The sequence below is a fragment of the Amaranthus tricolor genome, chromosome 10 (assembly GCF_026212465.1).
Source record: "Amaranthus tricolor cultivar Red isolate AtriRed21 chromosome 10, ASM2621246v1, whole genome shotgun sequence".
Lineage (NCBI taxonomy): Eukaryota > Viridiplantae > Streptophyta > Magnoliopsida > Caryophyllales > Amaranthaceae > Amaranthus > Amaranthus tricolor.
Genome location: NC_080056.1, coordinates 9,899,557 through 9,913,816, shown reverse-complemented (window position 1 = coordinate 9,913,816; position 14,260 = coordinate 9,899,557). Strand labels below are relative to the sequence as shown.

General features: G+C 32.8%; 1 long non-coding RNA gene across 7 annotated transcripts; it reads left to right on the top strand.

Moving 5' to 3' along the window:
- The first annotated feature begins 2,502 nt into the window (after nucleotides 1–2,502).
- On the top strand, nucleotides 2,503–13,278 carry LOC130825763 (uncharacterized). 7 transcript variants are annotated; one of them, XR_009046953.1, is made up of 5 exons: nucleotides 2,511–2,581; nucleotides 10,712–10,767; nucleotides 11,128–11,481; nucleotides 11,722–11,782; nucleotides 13,035–13,278. It is a non-coding gene; the product is annotated as an uncharacterized LOC130825763 (long non-coding RNA). The 7 variants fall into 7 exon arrangements; XR_009046951.1 differs by having other exon boundaries at nucleotides 2,522–2,581; nucleotides 10,852–11,481; XR_009046949.1 differs by lacking the exon at nucleotides 2,511–2,581 and adding an exon at nucleotides 10,852–10,937 and having other exon boundaries at nucleotides 10,648–10,767.
- Nucleotides 13,279–14,260: the final 982 nt, after the last annotated feature.

The window sequence follows — 14,260 nt, the reverse complement described above, 5'->3', positions numbered from 1 at the left end:
GGAAAAGAAAGGGGTAAAACAACTTGATACGTGAATATGACAATTTTTGTTTATCACGTGATATTTTTGTAAATAAATCAAAATTTTTTATCTTAAAAATGGCCTCAACAGTGATGATGACTAGATGAAATTGTTGAACGGAAAATTAAGTGTTCCCTTTTTTGGTTCCAAATATTATTCAAGAATTGATTGAAAATAAATGAAATTGGATGAAAAGCTGTTTTTATAAAATACTCACTCTCCTATTTTCTCAAAATTGGAGGAAATTGACAAGAAAAAAAAATTAAAATATTTCAAATTAAAAAAAATAATTATTTATTTTTTTATATCCTTCAATATGATAATTTTCCCTCCCAAAAATAATATTTCCCTCTATTATACAAAAACCGACAAGGTCACTAGTAAGAAAATAGAAATATGCACCGGTTATAAAAAATTGTTGCATAAAGGGATTTTTCATTTGGTACCATTGTACTTTAGACTTTTCCATTTGGTACCCAATTTTTATTTTTAGTAAAGAATAAGTCAAAATTATTACAATTGTACCATGTAGAATAAAAACAAAAATTTGATATAATGGTAACAAATGAAAAATCCTTTAAATAAAAGAGTAACTGCACCGATTTTGTATCGAATCGGTTCAAAATCGGTGCGATTTTGTGCCAATGGCACCGGTTCAGAACAGTGTAAATTTAAAAAAAAGCGTGCTTTTTTGTTTTTCTTTCCTTCTAACACTTTTTTCCTCGTCTCTCTTCTCTCTCTTGCTCTCTCTCCTCACAGATTCTCTCTCCACGCTAGCTTCCCACCTTGAAAACTGACACTTCGCAGGCGCTGGCAGGTGTTATCTTCTCCTACCAGGTTTTTCTCTCCTTATTTTTTGTTTTTATATGATTTGGGTTTTTATTTCGATTTCATTGAGTTCTAGGTTATAATTTTGGATTTTGTAATCTGGTTGCTGTGTTTGGATTTGAGTTTGTATGTGAAATTTGATTTTGAGTTTTTTATTTTCGCAAACCCCTTTTTGATTGTTCTTGTGATTTAGATATCTAGGTATGTTCACTTAATTCAGATTATGGGTTTGATTGGGTTTTAGTAGCTGGAATCAGATCTAGGAGTATCTGAAATTGCATTAAAAAATATGTACAAGTACCATTTTTGATCCTAGAGAAACTTAAATTTTCTCATTTTGTAATTATTGAATACATTTGGAATCAGGAGATTTGTAAAGGAAGCCGACTATAAAATACCTTCATAGAGGGCTTCTAGATATTGGCTAAAGAAACGTTATAAACAAATCCAAAAGCCTCTTCTCCTAATTTCTTTCCCAACACAAATTCATCTTGATACAAAAAGTACCTGCTCGGAGGAGGACTTTGTTGTAGGGAATGGAGCAACAAATGGCGACGACACTGATTATTGGTTTCACTACTGCTGCTTCTGCCGCCTCCATTCTTATTAGGTTCGCTCTGAGGAAGCTTGGAATTGACGATTATAAAATCACTTACTCCGTAGTAGTCAGTACAATCACTCTTCTCCATTGAAGCTGAAGAAGTTATTCTTCTTGTGCAAGTGATTTTGGTAATTCCTTAGTAGCTCAACCTTATCGCAGAATTTGTTTCTCTGGTGGAAAGAAAGCTCAGAGTACACCAAAAACTTAAACAATGCTTCAATGGAGGGGAAAGGGGAGTTGAACGACCTTTATAGTTGTTGGGAATTGGGTGGAAAAGAAAGGGGTAAAACAAGTTGATACGTGACATTAACAATTTTTGTTTATCACGTGATATTTTTGTAAATAAATCAAGATTTTTTATCTTAAAAATGACCTCAACAGTGATGATGACTAGATGAAATTGTTGAAAAGAAAATTAAGTGTTCCCTTATTTGGTTCCAAATATTATACAAGAATTGATTGAAAATAAAAGAAATTGGATGAAAAGCTGTTTTTATAAAATATTCACTCTCCTATTCTCTCAAAATTGGAGGAAATTGACAAGAAAAAAAAATTAAAATCTGTCAAATTAAAAAAATTTAATTTATTTAATTTTTTATTTCCTCCAATATGATAATTTTCCATCCCAAAAAAAATATTACCCTCTATTGTACAAAAACCCACTAGGTCACTAGTAAGAAAATATAAATATGCACCGGTTATAAAAAATCGGTGCACAAATGGATTTTTAATTTGGTACCATTGTACTTTAGACTTTTCCATTTGGTACCCAATTTTTATTTTTAGTAAAGAATAAGTCAAAATTATTACAATTGTACCATGTAGAATAAAAATAAAAATTGGATATAATGGTAACAAATGAAAAATCCTTTAAATAAAAGAGTAACTGCACCGATTTTGTATCGAATAGGTTCAAAATCGGTACGAACTTGTGCCAATGGCCCCGGTTCAGACCAGTGTGAATTTTAAGAAAAGCGTGCTTTTTTCTTTTTCTTTCCTTCTAACACTCTTTTCCTCGTCTCTCTTCTCTCTCTTGCTCTCTCTCCTCACAAATTTTCTCTCCACGCTAGCTTCCCACCTTGAAAACTGACACTTCGCCGGCGCTGGCAGGTGTTATCTGCTCCTTACCAGGTTTTTCTCTCCCTATTTTTTGTTTTTATATGATTTTGGTTTTGATTTCGATTTCATTGAGTTCTAGGTTATAATTTTGGATTTTGTAATGTGGTTGCTGTGTTTGGGTTTGAGTTTGTATGTGAAATTTGATTTTGAGTTTTTATTTTCGCAAACCCCTTTTTGATTGTTCTTGTGATTTAGATATCTAGGTATGTTCACTTAGTTAAGATTATGGGTTTGATTAGGTTTTAGTAGCTGCAATCAGATCTAGGAGTATCTGAAATTGCATTAAAAAATATGTGCAATTACCATTTTTGATCCTAGAGAAACTTTAATTTTCTCATTTTGTAGATATTGAATGCATTTGGAATCAGGAGATTTGTAAAGGAAGCCGGCTATAAAATACCTTCACAGAGGTTTTCTAGATATTGGCTAAAGAAACCTTATAAACAAATCCAAAAGCCTATTCTCCTAATTACTTTCCCAACACAAATTCATCTTGATACATAAAGCACCTGCTCGGAGGAGGCCTCTGTTGTAGGGAATGGAGCAGCAAATGGCGACGACACTGATTATTGCTTTCACTACTGCTACTTCTACCGCCTCCATTCTTATTAGGTTCGCTTTGAGGATGCTTGGAATTGACGATTGTGTAAACACTTACTCCGTAGTAGTCAGTACAATCACTCTTCTCCATTGAAGCTGAAGAAGCTATTCTTCTTGTGCGAGTTATTTTGGTAATTCCTTAGTAGCTCAACCTTATCGCAAAATTGGTTTCTCTAGAGGAAAGAAAGCTCAGAGTACGCCAAAAACTTAACAATGCTTCAATGGAGGGGTAAGGGGAGTTGAACGACCTTTATAGTTGTTGGGAATTGGGCGGAAAAGAAAAGGGTAAAACAAGTTGATACGTGACATTAAAAATTTTTGTTTAAGACGTGATATTTTTGTAAATACATCAAGATTTTTTATCTTAAAAATGGCCTCAACAGTGATGATGACTAGATGAAATTGTTGAAAGGAAAATTAAGTGTTCCCTTATTTGGTTCAAAATATTATACAAGAATTGATTGAAAATAAAAGAAATTGGATGAAAAGCTGTTTTTAGAAAATATTCACTCTCTAATTCTCTTAAAATTGGAGGAAATTAACAAGAAAAAAAAATTAAAATTTATCAAATTAAAAAAATTTAATTTTTTTAATTTCTTATTTCCTCCAATATGATAATTTTCCCTCCCAAAAATAATATTTCCGTCTATTGTACAAAAACCCACTAGGTCACCAGTAAGAAAATATAAATATGCACTGGTTTTAAAAAATCGGTGCATAAAGAGATTTTTCATTTGGTACCATTGTACTATAGACTTTTCCATTTGGTACCCAATTTTTATTCTTAGTAAAGAATAAGTCAAATTTATTACAATTGTACCATGTAGAATAAAAATAAAAATTGGAAATAATGGTAACAAATGAAATATTCGTTAAATAAAAGAGTAACTGCACCGATTTTGTATCGAATCGGTTCAAAATCGGTGCGAACTTGTGTCAATGGCACCGGTTCAGACCAGTATGAATTTTAAAAAAAGCGTGCTTTTTTCTTTTTCTTTCCCTCTAACACTCTTTTCCTCGTCTCTCTTCTCTCTCTTGCTCTCTCTCCTCACAGATTCTCTCTCCACGCTAGCATCCCACCTTGAAACTTGACACATCGCCGGCGCTGGTAGGTGTTATCTGCTCCTTACCAGGTTTTTCTCTCCCTATTTTTTGTTTTTATATGATTTGGGTTTTGATTTCGATTTCATTGAGTTCTAAGTTATAATTTTGGATTTGTAATGTGGTTGCTGTGTTTGGGTTTGAGTTCGTATGTGAAATTTGATTTTGAGTTTTTTATTTTCGGAAACCCCTCTTTGATTGTTCTTGTGATTTAGATTTCTAGGTATGTTCACTTAGTTCAAATTATGGGTTTGATTGGGTTTTAGTAGCTGGAATTAGGGCTGCACACGGTCCGATCTGGTCTGGTTTGACAGAAAAATCAGACTAGACCAGAAATTCTGGTTTGGAAATTTTTCAGACCAGACCAGACCAGTCAAAAGACCAGACCAGACCGTTCTAAAACGGTCTGGTCCGGTCTGGTCTACGGTTTTTTTTTATTTTTTTAATTGGGTGAGAATCTAAGATAAACGATAATCTGTAAACAAAATACATCATCAAATCCAAAGCAGACTGTAGAAGGGTTTTTCGGTTTGGGAATTGGAACGTCAGAAAAATAAAATCAAAAACTTGAAGATTAATTAACAATATTAATAGTCTTCAAACTTGATTGAAAATACTAAATTTAGTTTTCAACAGAAAAATAAAATCAAAAACTAAATTTAGGAATTCATGGGTACTGTCACAAGCTCCTCTCAATTCCTCTTGATTAACAAATAGGTTCCAAAAATCACAATTTTTTCCAAGAATATTCATTAACATGAGATGAGCATTCCAAATTGAATCTATCCGTGATATAATTCATAAAATTGAGATGAGAAATAAAAAAACTACTAATTTTCCCTTGATCAGCTAAATGGGTATTCCAAAAAGTTGAAAATTTTTCCAAAAATATCATTTCCTATAAAATTCATGAACAAAACAAGGGCATTCAAAAATTCAATCATTCCCTAACAAAAATCCAGTAAAAATTGAAACGGGCAACTACATAATTAAATAATTTGAACCGAAAATCAAGTAATCAAGATAAAAAAAAATCCGCATTCAAGTTACTCAGATCAGAAAAACATCAATGAAAAAAGAGGCAAAGAGAAGGACCTCATCTTTGAGCATATGAAGAAGGGTAGTTTTCCCAGCATTATCAAGACCTAAGAATAAGATTTTAGCCTCTTTTTGCCATAACCCAAGAGAGGCTAAGATCCCATAAAAACAATCAAAAAGAAACATGATTTGTATTGGAAATTAAAATTTCTGGGATCTGAGCAAATTGAAACTCAACGTTGGATCAAGGAAACATTGATGATCAAGGAAACTTCTTAGAAATAAATGCAGCCGACAAGTAGTTTCATTGGAAAGAAACGGAGTGATGCAAATGTCTGGAGAGAGAGAGAAATGGAGAGGTGATGCGATACTGGTGTACTGAGTAGCTGCCCAGCCCTAATCCCCTAAAATTTGATTTTATTACGGTTTTTTGGTCCGGTTTGGTTTTAAAATTTTAAAACCGGAACCGAACCGTAAACCGTTTAAAAAAAATAAAAAACCGGACCAGACCATTTAGACCGTAGACCAAACCAAATATTTAAATTACGGTTTGGTCCGGTTTGGTTTACGGTTTAGACCAAATCGTGTTCAGCCCTAGCTGGAATCAGATCTAGGAGTATGTGAAATTGCATAAAAAAATATGTGCAGTTACAATTTTTGATCCTAGAGAAACTTAAATTTTCTCATTTTGTAGTTATTGAATGCATTTGGAATCAGGAGATTTGTAAAGGAAGACGGCTATAAAATACCTTCACAGAGGGCTTCTAGATATTGGCTAAAGAAACCTTATAAACAAATCCAAAAGTTCCTTCTCCTAATTACTTTCCCAAAACAAATTCATCTTGATACAAAAAGTACCTGCTCGGAGGAGGCCTCTGTTGTAGGGAATGGAGCAACAAATGGCGACGACACTGATTATTGCTTTCACTACTGCTACTTCTGCCGCCTCCATTCTTATTAGGTACGCTCTGAGGAAGCTTGGAATTGACGATTGTGAAAACACTTACTCCGTAGTAGTCAGTACAATCACTCTTCTCCATTGAAGCTGAAGAAGCTATTCTTCTTGTGCGAGTGATTTTGGTAATTCCTTAGTAGCTCAACCTTATCGCAGAATTTGTTTCTCTTGAGGAAAGAAAGCTCAGAGTACGCCAAAAACTTAACAATGCTTCAATGGAGGGGAAAGGGGAGTTAAACGACCTTTATAGTTGTTGGGAATTGGGCGGAAAAGAAAGGGGTAAAACAAGTTGATACGTGACATTAACAATTTTTGTTTAAGACGTGATATTTTTGTAAATAAATCAAGATTTTTTGTCTTAAAAATGGCCTCAACAGTGATGATGACTAGATGAAATTGTTGAAAGGAAAATTAAGTGTTCCCTTATTTGGTTCAAAATATTATACAAGAATTGATTGAAAATAAAAGAAATTGGATGAAAAGCTGTTTTTATAAAATATTCACTCTCCTATTCTCTCAAAATTGGAGGAAATTGACAAGAAAAAACAAATTAAAATCTGTCAAATTAAAAAAATTTAATTTATTTAATTTCTTTTTTCCTCCAATATGATAATTTTCCCTCCCAAAAATAATATTTCCCTCTATTGTACAAAAACCCACTAGGTCACTAGTAAGAAAATATAAATATGCACCGGTTATAAAAAATCGGTGCATAAAGAGATTTATAATTTTGTACCATTGTACTATAGACTTTTCTATTTGGTACCCAATTTTTAATTTTAGTAAAGAATAAGTCAAAATTATTACAATTGTACCATGTAGAATAAAAATAAAAATTGGACATAATGGTAACAAATGAGAAATTCGTTAAATAAAAGAGTAACTGCACCGATTTTGTATCGAATCGGTTCAAAATCAGTGCAAACTTGTGCCAATGGCACCGGTTCAGACCAGTGTGAATTTTTAAAAAAGCGTGCTTTTTTCTTTTTCTTTCCTTCTAACACTCTTTTCCTCGTCTCTCTTCTCTCTCTTGCTCTCTCTCCTCACAGATCTCTCTCCACGCTAGCATCCCACCTTGAAAATTGACACTTCGCCGGCGCTAGTAGGTGTTATCTGCTCCTTACCAGGTTTTTCTCTCCCTATTTTTTGTTTTTATATGATTTGGGTTTTGATTTCGATTTCATTGAGTTCTAGGTTATAATTTTGGATTTTGTATTGTGGTTGCTGTGTTTGTGTTTGAATTCGTATGTGAAATTTGATTTTGAGTTTTTTATTTTCGGAAACCCCTTTTTGATTGTTCTTGTGATTTAGATATCTAGGTATGTTCACTTAGTTCAGATTATGGGTTTGATTGGGTTTTAGTAGCTGGAATCAGATCTAGGAGTATGTGAAATTGCATTAATAAATATGTGCAATTACCATTTTTGATCCTAGAGAAACTTAAATTTTCTCATTTTGTAGTTATTGAATGCATTTGGAATCAGGAGATTTGTAAAGGAAGCCGGCTATAAATTTCCTTCACAGAGGGCTTCTAGATATTGGCTAAACAAACCTTATAAACAAATCCAAAAATCTCTTCTCCTAATTAGTTTCCCAACACAAATTCATCTTGATACAAAAATTACCTGCTCGGAGGAGGCCTCTATTGTAGGAAATGGAGCAGCAAATGGCGACGACACTAATTATTGCTTTCACTACTGCTGCTTCTGCCGCTTCCATTCTTATTAGGTGCGCTCTGAGGAAGCTTGGAATTGACGATAGTGAAAACACTTACTTCGTAGTAGTCAGTACAATCACTCTTCTCCATTGAAGCTGAAGAAGCTATTCTTCTTGTGCGAGTGATTTTGGTAATTCCTTAGTAGCTCAACCTTATTGCAGAATTTGTTTCTCTGGAGGAAAGAAAGATCAGAGTACGCCAAAAACTTAACAATGCTTCAATGGAGGGGAAAGGGGAGTTGAACGACCTTTATAGTTGTTGGGAATTGGGCGGAAAGAAAGGGGTAAAACAAGTTGATACGTGACATTAACAATTTTTGTTTAAGACGTGATATTTTTGTAAATACATCAAGATTTTTTATCTTAAAAATGACCTCAACAGTGATGATGACTAGATGAAATTGTTGAAAGAAAAATTAAGTGTTCCCTTATTTGGTTCATAATATTATACAAGAATTGATTGAAAATAAAAGAAATTGGATGAAAAGCATTTTTTATAAAATATTCACTCTCCTATTCTCTCAAAATTGGAGGAAATTAACACGAAAAAAAAAATTAAAATCTGTCAAATTAAAAAAATTAAATTTATTTAATTTCTTATTTTCTCCAATATGATAATTTTCCCTCCCAAAAATAATATTTCCCTCTATTGTACAAAAACCCACTAGGTCACTAGTAAGAAAATATAAATATGCACCAGTTATAAAAAATCGGTGCATAAAGAGATTTTTCATTTGGTACCATTGTACTATAGACTTTTCCATTTGGTACACAATTTTTATTTTTAGTAAAGAATAAGACAAAATTATTACAATTGTACCATGTAGAATAAAAATAAAAATTGGACATAATGGTAACAAAAGAAAAATTCGTTAAATAAAAGAGTAACTGCACCGATTTTGTATCGAATCGGTTCAAAATCAGTGCAAACTTGTGCCAATGGCACCGGTTCAGACTAGTGTGAATTTTAAAAAAAGCGTGTATTTTTCTTTTTCTTTCCTTCTAACACTCTTTTCCTCGTCTCTCTTCTCTCTCTTGCTCTCTCTCCTCACCGATTCTCTCTCCACGCTAGCATCCCACCTTGAAAATTGACACTTCGCCGGCGCTGGTAGGTGTTATCTGCTCCTTACCAGGTTTTTCTCTCCCTATTTTTTGTTTTTATATGATTTGGGTGTTGATTTCGATTTCATTGAGTTCTAGGTTATAATTTTGGATTTTGTAATGTGGTTGCTGTGTTTGGGTTTGAGTTCGTATGTGAAATTTGATTTTGAGTTTTTTATTTTCGGAAACCCCTTTTTGATTGTTCTTGTGATTTAGATATCTAGGTATGTTCACTTAGTTCAAATTATGGGTTTGATTGGGTTTTAGTAGCTGGAATCAGATCTAGGAGTATGTGAAATTGCATTAAAAAATATGTGCAATTACCATTTTTGATCCTAGAGAAACTTAAATTTTCTCATTTTGTAGTTATTGAATGCATTTGGAATCAGGAGATTTGTAATGGAAGCCGGCTATAAAATACCTTCACAGAAGGCTTCTAGATATTGGCTAAAGAAACCTTATAAAAAAATCTAAAAGTCTCTTCTCCTAATTACATTCCCAACACAAATTCATCTTGATATAAAAAGTACCTACTCGGAGGAGGCCTCTGTTGTTGGGAATGGAGTAGCAAATGGCGACGACACTGATTATTGGTTTCACTACTGCTGCTTCTGTTGCTTCTGCCGCCTCCATTCTTACTAGGTTCGCTCTGAGGAAGCTTGGAATTGACGATTGTGAAAACACTTACTCCGTAGTAGTCAGTACAATCACTCTTCTCCATTGAAGTTGAAGAAGCTATTCTTCTTGTGCGAGTGATTTTGGTTATTCCTTAGTAGCTCAACCTTATCGTAGAATTTGTTTTTCTGGAGGAAAGAAAGCTCGGAGTACGCCCAAAACTTAAATAATCCTTCAATGGAGGGAAAAGGGGAGTTGAATGACCTTTATAGTTGTTGGGAATTGGGTGGAAAGGAAAGGGGTAAAACAAGTTGATACGTGACATTAACAATTTTTGTTTATCATGTGATATTTTTGTAAATAAATGAAGATTTTTTATCTTAAAAATGGCCTCCAACAGTGATGATGACTAGATAAAGTTGTTGAAAGGAAAATTAAGTGTTCCCTTATTTGGTTCAACATATTATACGAGAATTGATTGAAAATAAAAGAAATTGGATGAAAAGCTGTTTTTATAAAATATTCACTCTCCTATTCTCTCAAAATTGGAGGAAATTGACAAGAAAAAAAAATTAAAATCTATCAAATTAAAAAAATTTAATTTATTTAATTTTTTATTTCCTCCAATATGATAATTTTCCCTCCCAAAAATAATATTTCCCTCTATTGTACAAAAACCCATTAGGTCACTAGTAAGAAAATATAAATATGCACCGGTTATAAAAAAATCGGTGCATAAAGGGATTTTTCATTTGGTACCATTGTACTTTAGACTTTTCCATTTGGTACCAATTTTTATTTTTAGTAAAAAATAAGTCAAAATTATTACAATTGTATCATGTAGAATAAAATAAAAATTGGATATAATGGTAAAAAATGATAAATCCTATAAATAAAAGAGTAACTGCATCGATTTTGTATCGAATCTGTAATGTTTGAAATTTTAAATAGCCTGATGTATCACCTATATGTTGAACATATTTAGTCCTTTGAAATGGGCTCAATTTGGAAACAAGAATGCAGATAATTGAGGAGTTACACGTTGCTATCAGCACAATTGAAAGTTTGAGAGGTAAGTCTTGGAATTTAGAAGGGTAGTAACCGTTCTGCTTCTATACTTATCTGTATAGCTAATACAATTTTTTCTTATGCTCAGAATTGTTGCCTCTCCCTCTCCCTTTCTACTTTACTCTCCTTATTTTCACGATCCTTGCTTGCTTTTTTGGACTTTATGTAACAATGGTAAAGTTTTCTGGTTTTGTTTGGGCGATTAGGTGTTTGAGATTTTGAATTAGTTGCTCAGAAAATAGTGGTTGATAATAATGCTTTAAATCATGTTCGCATGAGTTGTTCTTTATCATTCTTAAGTACGTAGTTAGAAATGTTGGATTTTTTTTAGTCTTACTGATATGGGCTAAATTCGTACTTTTAGGTGCTACTGTGGAACCATTTGGGTCTTTTGTGTCTCAGCTATTTTCTTGCTGGGGAGATCTAGATTTAAGCTATCCAATGGATTATACATTGCAGTTGCTGCCTGGCTGCACAAGCAGGCTTTATTAGTGGATGTACTTAAAGCATTATGGAGGGCAGGTTATTTCTATAAATCATACTTGATCATCTTCATGGGGCTGGAAATGTTTTTCTGACCACCCAAAGAGCTTTTATTTGCGTTTTTGAAGTCTTGCAGCTTCTTAAGTTCTTCTAAGATCACTGACATGTATGTCTTGATCAGACTTTGATGTACACCAACTCTTGATTTATCAAGTGCACGCCGTCACTACAACAGGTATGAGCATTGCAGTAATAGCATCTAAACATCAAGCTATACAATTTTGTTATTCACCATTCTTGGAGGGTTCATTAGCTCTCTACTATTTCTTTTCTTCTTTATAGTGAGTTTGGGATTTATTTTTTCATTTGTTTGAGCTCGAGTTCTAATAATTCTATAAGATATTTTGTCTTGCATGTGACTGAATTTTTGCTTGATTAGTAATTTGTGCTTTTGTTTGTTTGTTTTCTATTGCAGTTCGTTGTGAATCCAGAATAAAGGTAGAGAAATGCCGACTTTACTATCTTTGCCTCCGAGGGTAATAATCTTTCAACTGACCCTTTTTGAAATTTTAGCTGCAAATATTGTGTTTTAGGTCAACAGAAATTTATTTTGGTTTGGGTACAATAAATATGTTGGTTTGAAAGCTCTAATGTCTCTATCGTTGTTTGCAAATATCCTATGTTATTAGGCTATAAGCAGAATCATTCCTTTTGTCTCTCTGTGATTACGATCTTAAACCTTATGTTTCCTTTATTGCAATAAATCATTGAAGATTCATCCTTGAGTTTTGATTGGATATTAGAACCTTGGTTGTCTTTGCTGATGTTAATAGTTTTATAGGCTTGTAGATAAGAACAGAAGACGGGAATGATATTTATATGTATGTTGCTATTTTAAATGAAATATTCATGATGATTAACTAATGCGAATGGTTGCTAACTCTGAAAACAGCTCCTTGTATGTTGCTATTTTAAAATTGAATACATAATGCTTCTACACAATGTGCCTTGACAGGTCGTGTTTTAGTTTTGCGGACACGAGCTCTATGGCCTCGCGAGGCTGCTACTGCAGCTGTCGCCTTGCCAAGGTTGCAACCATTGCAGCCCTGTCGAGATTGCTGCTGCACTAGAAAGGTTGCAGCTACTGCTGCCCTGCAGAGGCTGCTGTTGCAGCTGCCTTGGCAAGACTGCAGCTGCTACTACTCTGCTGAGGCTGCTACCGCTGTGTACCTCGCACCTCAAAGCACCTGTTATGCAAAGGGACTTTGCATTGTTTTATGTCTGTATGTTAGCTTACTTTTTTATGCTTTGTATGGGTTGCCTTATGTTACCACCTCACTAATCAATTTTTGCTTTCAAATCCCAATTTAACTTAACTTGGGTGTTCAATAAACTTTTCATTTATCATTTACGCCCACTACACGCTGCATTTCTCTTCTTTGCTTTTGCTTATGTGTTGCTGTTCTGCTACTATGCTGCTGCTGTTCTGCTATTTTGGTCATTGTAACTGGGCTTGCTCATGAAGTTGCTGATAAACATGTTGCTGAGCATGTTATAACAGGTGAAATATGGTTTAGACTCCTGTATGATGGGACAAATGTGCTATAAGGCACATCATTCGTTAAATACTTCATTATTTTCTGCTCAACTCTTGCCATAAGTCTATAGGCTTCAATGTTTTAAAACAATTATTTGGGTGGTTCAATTTGAAAAATTAAATTGGGGATTTTTTTTTTTTGATGTCATTATTTACATCTGAATTAGTTTTATTTTGATTAATTTTGGCAGTTGGACAAATTCATTCCCAATAGATCAGCTATGGATTTTGATTACGCCCACTACACGCTGCATTTCTCTTCTTTGCTGCTGCTTCTGTGCTATTGTTCTGCTTTTTGCGCTGCTACTTAAAAAGCTGTTGTTCTGCTACTTCATTTTTTTCTGCTCAACTCTTGCCATAAGTGTATAAGCTTCAATGTTTTAAATCAAATTGTAATATTACAGCTTGTATGAATGAAAATTATAAGCTTATACATATGTTAGTGTTTATATGTCAATTTAAATGAAAAAATTGCAAACTTTTTTTTAAAAATTTTCTTGGACATTGTTTGTACCGGTTTAAACTGGTGCGAATAACTTTTTTTAATTTTTGAAGGCATTATTCGCACCGTTTAACCGATGCGAATAAATGTTATTCCCACCAGTTTTGAACCGGTGCGAATTATTTTACTTATTCGCACCCCTCAAATCTAACCGGTTCTAATAAATCGGTGCGAAAAGTCGGTTTTGAACCAGTGTTCATTTTGTTTTTTCTACTAGTGACTCTCGTCTATCTTTATCATACGGAGTATATATATATATATATATATATATATATATATATATATATATATATATATATATATATATATATATATATATATATATATATATATATATATATATATATATATATATATATATATATATATATATATATATATATATATATATATATATATATATATATATATATATATATATATATATATATATATATATAATCAACCACAACTCTCTTTTATCACTGCAATCAAGCATACCCCATTACGCAAAGCTACTTGAAGATCTAAGCAAATTTTCAATAATCAAGGTCCGAAATCCTTGTAAATTTTCTCTTTTTTTTAATTTTTTTTTTTAATTTTTGACTTTTTGTTTATTTGGGTTTATTGTATGTCTGCTACTAAGTATGATTATTGATTTTTGGATTACTTAAATCATATTCGTACTCCTATTTGATACGGTAGGATTAATTGCTGAAATATTATTGGATCAATTCATTTTAGGTATTGTATTTCTGAATTGATTTTAGGTTTGTGTACAGTTTGTAAAAAAAATTAATTTCACTTAAATTGTCGTATGTCATAGTCCTCATAGATACTTTATGATATAAATTAATATCGGTCTTTCTATGGTGTAATTAGTTCTGTGTCTATGTATTATAATAGTTATGAAATTAGATTGTCCTTTTTGTTGTT